Below are 6,291 nucleotides of genomic sequence, written 5' to 3'. Positions count from 1 at the left end.
AGTCTGACTCCTGTACATGAGAAGTCTTTCTTGCTTCAAGTTAAGCTCTGTCCCCAAACTATGTGTGACATCGGTCAGCACCCTATCCTCTAGGAGCCTTGGTCTCCCTAGCCATAAAATACGGACAGGATTATGGTTATTGTGTCACACAAGGTGATAGATCAGACGTCCCAACCCTACCCACCGTGGAGTGTTTCAACATCATACTGACAATTTACTGTGTGACATTGCGCAAGTCAGACACCCTCTCTGGACTTCAGTTTTTCCAGGTATGTAAGTATTGTTTCGCAAACTTCAGTCACTCATATTTTGTCCGTGTAATCTTTGCCATAGCTGAGGTCCCTCCTGCTCTAGCATTGTCTTGAGAGCTTATAGAGGTGCTACAAACAGTGCCTATTCCTGGTACCTACAGCAGCTGTGTGCACAAGGCTCTCAGCACAGAGCATGACATACGATGGGTGCTGGGTAAATGATCCTCGAGGTTATTGTCAACCTCTGGCCCCAGACAAGTGATAGGAGGCCTAGTCCTCTGGGAGGGGCTGAGCTCCAGAATAGGGCAGACTGGCCCAGCCGGAATGGCAGCAGGAATTGGAGCCTTCAAAGGAGGGAATTCCTGGCAGGCAGGGGCAGGGAAGTGGAGATGCTGGCACAGGGCCAGCTGGGCATTAGAAGGGTGGACAGATCAGAAGTATGCTTGTCTCCAGGGAGGGCACCCTGCATCAGCCTGCCCTGCTGCAGAATCTGCCACTCTGGCCATCTGCCAGGCCTCCACACCAGCACCCAAGGCTCCTCCAGCACCTGGCCCAAGCCCATCTCTGATGGACCTCACAGTGGAATGGGCTTCAAGGGGTCACCTCATATCCCTGCTGCTCCCTGCTCCTCCCAGCAATCAGGGGACCTGGAAGCCACACACATCCAGCCTGGCATCATTAGGGCAGTTTTTCCGTAAACCATTCTTGTTTTTAAAAAGCCAAATAAAATTGAGGTTTGCTAAAAAGCGAATCCATTGAAAAACCCCACTTCCCCCACCCCCTCATGCCCCTCCCAGGCTCACTCCTCTAGCTGGTGTGTGTTTTTTCCCAATCACTTGTCTTTTAAGTGTCTTTTGTTCAACAGATTTTCTCGAAAATATTATCAACTCAATGTTTTTCTTTATGGCATCTAAGTTGTGTGCATTGTTGGGAAGGACATCCCCAGTTCCAAGTTTATAAACATATACTCCTGTATTTTCTTCTACTAATCTTTTTTTTTTTTTTTTTTTGGAAACAGGATCTCACTCTATCATCCAAGCTGGAGTGCAGTGGTGTGATCTCAGCTCCCTGCAACCTCCACCTTCCAGGTTCAAGCAATTCTCCTGCCTCAGACTCCTAAGTAGCTGGGACTACAGGTGCTCACCACCACACCCAGCTAATTTTTGTACTTTTTGGTAGAGACGGGGTTTCACAATGTTGGCCAGGCTTGTCTTCTATTAATTTGATTATACACATATTTTATACATACATATATATGAATATATATACACTTGTTAGTGCATAAACCCACACAAGATATAAATGTATAAAACCTCCTTAACGCATTTGGAATTTATTTTTGCATGGTGTGAGGTAGGGAATCTAATTTAATTTTTGTGTGTTACTACCCAAAGACCACAATATGGGATCATCATTGAATGGTTTGTCTTTTCCCAGAGCTTGGAAACACTCTCCATGCAGTGCCTGGCCTCTTTTTTGTTTCATTGAGCCCCACCTGGTCCTGCATCAGCACCATGCTCTGTGACTCCAGCTTTGGAATACATTTGGTACGTGCCAGCACCCCATCTTTCTTCCTGTTTCAAAACTTTCTTGGCCATTCTCCTCCACTTTCTTTTCCAGGCAAACTGAGGATCAGCTTGTCAACTTACATTTTTAAAATGCTGCTGAATTGACACTGGTTTTATGTATGAAGAACAAATCTCTTGGCCATGTTAGCTCTTCTCAAAACATGGACTCTTCTCCCATTTCTTATGATTTTCCTTCAACATCCTTCAGTCAGGTGTCCTCACTTTTTTCATATGAATTCTGTACTTTTCTTGCCAGATTTAATCCTAGATACTTTACCAGTTTTAGGGTTGTGATGAATGGGATCCTTAGCCTTGGTGACATTCTCTATGGTCAGGGCTGTGGTGGAGGAAGCTCCTGCTGCCTGACACTCATGTGGCACTCGCCCCAACCCCATGTCACCCTCCTGAGAGTTCACGTAATTCTCCCAGAAGGACACCCGGTCCACAAACACTACGTAATCCACAGTGTGTCACACCTGTCACCACATCTCCCCCCCTCCCGCCCCACCACGGGGACTCAACATTCCCCTAAACAAGGAAACCAAGACACAGAAAGATGTGGCAGCTTCCCAAGGTCACACAGTGAGTCACAGTGATGCTCTGACCCTCGGTCCAGACCTGCCAGGCCCCAGAATGCTTGGTCCCCGCCCAACCCTTCCTACAGCCATTCAGGTCCCAGTGGGTTTGGCTGAGCCAACTCTGTGGAGTCGTGAGTAGAAGGTTGAACCGTGATTCTTACAGTGATGTCCCAGGGAGCAGATGGTGCCCCCACCAACCCAGATGGCTGAGACCGTCACACAAACAATGTACAGGTGCTCGATGAATGGGAGTTCTGTCATACGTCCGAGGAGCCCCACTGCGTGCAGCTCAGCCCCCTGCCCAAATGATTAGGTCCCCTTTATCCACCCACCCCTTCCCCACATCCCTCCCGTCCTCCAAGGTCAGCAGTCCCTGGATGGAGCATTACAGTTCACAGTGCAGTCGAATAGCCCCTCTGTGTGGACAAAGAGGCTGAGGCCCTGCGAGGGACCCGGTCTCACCCAAGTCCCACAACAGGACCTTGATTCAGCCCAGCAGGGACAGGGACTCGTTTCTGGGGCAGCAGCAGAACAAAGGTCTCTCTCCCACCTACCCCCAGTCCAGGTCCACAATGCACAAGGCTGGCCGCCTGCCCGCCACTCAGCCCACCCACTGGACTACAGCAGAGGAGTCGGCCGCCAGCCAGGGTGGGATCCAAGGCAACCAAGACAAGAATCAGAGGTGCAGAGTGCCAAGCACCCACAGGGCCCCAGAGTGGCGCCTCCGTTAAGCCCAGTTCAAGCCCTAAGGTTTTAGCTAATCCGCTAATCCCTGGAGACTAGACCAGGCATGGCTGGGGCAGGCTGCTTCTCTGAGACTCAGAGACCCCTGGACAGACGGTGGTGAGGGCCTCAGCGATGAGACCCCATACAGATGGTGGCAAGGGCCCAGTGATGAGACTCAGAGACCCCTGCATGAGACCCCTGGACAGACGATGGCAAGGGCCCCAGTGATGAGACAGGGCCTAGGCCCTTCCCCTGGCCTGTGCCCCTTCACCGAGTACCCAAGGGAGTCGGTCTTTAAGCCTCACTTTCCTCATCTGCACCAGGAGATGCCTGTCCTCACCTTCTCCCTCCCTGCCAGAGATGGCCTGAGGCCCCCAGGATGCGGTGTGAAAGGCTCTTGCTGGCTGTATGATAAGTGGGGTCCCCACAGCCTAGCACAGAGCCTGTCACGCAAGAGCTGCTCCATAAATAGAAGCGGATGAGTGAACAGGAGGGCTTTCGACACCGGGAGCTGCCAGCAGGGGAGATGGCAGAGCTTCAGACTCTGGGAACCGGAGCTGCCAGCGGGGGAGATGGCACAGCTTCAGACTCTGGGAACCGGAGCAAACAGCGACGTTTATCTGCAGCATAAGGCCCGCTGTGGATGGGCAGGGGGCTGGCATGGCCTGCCCTCGCCCAAGTCCCCAGGGGACACTCCTTGAGAGTCCTCACTGAGGCTAGGTTCAGGATCACAAGCACACCAGCAGCATTCCCTGGACAAGACAATCTCAGGGTGACAATCTCATGGTGGTTCATCCACAAATGGGTGGGGAGGAAAGCAAGGGCTGAGAAGTGGGAGGCCTGGGGTCCAGCCAAAGCCCTCTCTGGGCCTCAGTTTCCCCATCTACACAATGGGCACACCACTTCCTACTCTATCAGCCTCACAATGGTGCCCACCAGCTGACACCCAGGATGCTGGGCAGAGAGAGGGGAAAAAAAGAAAGGAAAAGAAGATAGAAAAGAAAGAGAAAGAAAGAGAGAAAGAGAAAGAAAGAAAGGAAAGAGAGACAGAGAGAGAGAGAGAAAGAAAGAAAGAAAGAAAGAAAGAAAGAAAGAAAGAAAGAAAGAAAGAAAGAAAGAAAGAAAGAAAGAGAGAGACAGAGAGAGAAAGGAAGGAAGGAAGGAAGGAAGGAAAGGAAGGAAAGGAAGGAAAGAAAGGAAAGAAAGAAAGGAAGGACAAGACCAGACCAACCCTATTAATCCTGACCAGAGTTAGAAAGTGTAAAGTCGGCCAGCACAGTGGTTCATACCTGTAATCCCAGCAGTTTGGGAGACAGAGGCAGGCAGATCACTTGAGGCCAGGAGTTTGAGACTAGCCTGGCCAAGATGGCAAAACCCTGTCTCTGTTAAAAACACAAAAAATTAGCTGGGCATGGTGGTGCACACCTGTAATCCTAGCTACTCAAAAGGCTAAGGCAGGAGAATCGCTTGAACCTGAGAAGCAGAGGTTGCAGTGAACCGACATTGTGCCACGGCACTCCTGCCCAAGTGTCAGAGCGAGACTCCATTTTGGGGGGGAAAAAAAAAAGTAAAGTCATCAAGACTTAGAACCTACCCCCATAAACCATGACACCCACTGGCCCCCAAAACATCTAGGAATGCCCTGGCCAAGCCAGCAAGTTGGGAAGACACGGGGTGTCAATCCCATGCAGAGAAAGGTAAAGAAATTTACCTGTAAGTACTTAAGCAGTGTTTTCTTTCTTTCTTTTTTTTTTTTTTTTTTAGATGGAGGCTCACTCTGTCGCCCAGGCTGGAGTGCAGTGGTGCGATCTCTTCTCACTGCAACCTCTGCCTCCTGGGTTCCAGCAATCCTCCTGCCTCAGCCTCCCAAGTAGTTGGGATTACAAGTATGCACCAACACACCTGGCTAATTTTTATTTTTTAGTGGAAACGGGATTTCACCATGTTGGACAGGCTGGTCTGGAATTCCTGACCTCAAGCGATCTGCCTGCCCCCAGCCTCTCAAAGTGCTGGGATTACAGGCATGAGCCACCACGCCCAGCTGTTAAGCAGTGTTTTCATATTAAATTATGTTATGGGATAGAAGGCCAAAATCAGGCTAATCTATGTAAAATAATCAGAGCCTTCTGCTGCACTCTTTTGGGCTATGTCTCCAGTGGGTTCCCGGCCAGCTGCCTTCAGAGAGACTGAGATCAGACCCACACTGGCCAACCTTCTCATCACCCTCCAAATACCTCTCCCTTGCCCTCATGAGCTGGGGGGCCTCAGCCAGTATCTGAGGCACTGAGTCCAGGTTCTGCCTTCGGTGTCCACACCAGGCAAGGCTAGCTCATTCCCCCTTTCCCAAGTCCAAAGGTCTCTGCAGGATCTGGTGATCACAAGAGCCCTGCCACGTGCAGGCTGCTGGACTGCAGGACATGAGCACTCCGGCACTGCCGGGGGAAGCTGGGTAAGTAACACCTCAGCTCGGCCACCTCCCAGCTATGTGACCACTCACCAGTCCCTACCCCTCGCAGGGCCTTTGTTCATTCAGGAAGGACTAGACCAACGCCTCCCCTTCCGTTCAGGTGTGGATGACTGAGTGGCCTGCTGGGCACTGTGTGGGGTCCTGAAGCCAGTGGAGCTAGCTCAGGGGTCGGCCATGGGGCTCAGGCAGGCAGGGCAGTGCTATCGACCACAACCCCACCAGGAAGGCCAGGGTTGGAGCTGACCATCAGTGCTGGGCACCAGGAGGTCACACTGGAATCCCACTGGAATCCCATTGACAATTCATAGGCTGAGGTCTGACACCTGGGCTGGTGAAGGAGGAGGCATCAGAGGGGATCTCCCTCCACCACCAACCCTTCATCCTTCAGAGGGAATGTGCCTGAATCCCCAAGGGCCTCACTTACAAGAACATTCCTCCTGAAAAGTGAGGACCTGGTGAGGGAGGCACAGCAGAGAAAGGGCGTCTCTGAGGCTCTTCCCAAGAGGGACTGCGTTGGAACAGCCTGGGACAGGAATACAGCACTCAGCCCTGCTCACTCGCTGTGTGGCTGAGGGCAAGTCTCAACCTCTCTGAGCCTCTGTTTCCGCCAATGTGACCAGACTCCCTGGGAGCAAGGAGGGAGTGAGCTCTGGCCCTGCAAGGTTGGGAGCCAGTCCTTGGATCCACAGGGAAAGAGGGAT

Source organism: Macaca fascicularis, chromosome 10 (genome assembly GCF_037993035.2).
Source record: "Macaca fascicularis isolate 582-1 chromosome 10, T2T-MFA8v1.1".
In the NCBI taxonomy this organism is placed as follows: domain Eukaryota; kingdom Metazoa; phylum Chordata; class Mammalia; order Primates; family Cercopithecidae; genus Macaca; species Macaca fascicularis.
This window is presented reverse-complemented; position numbering follows the sequence as displayed.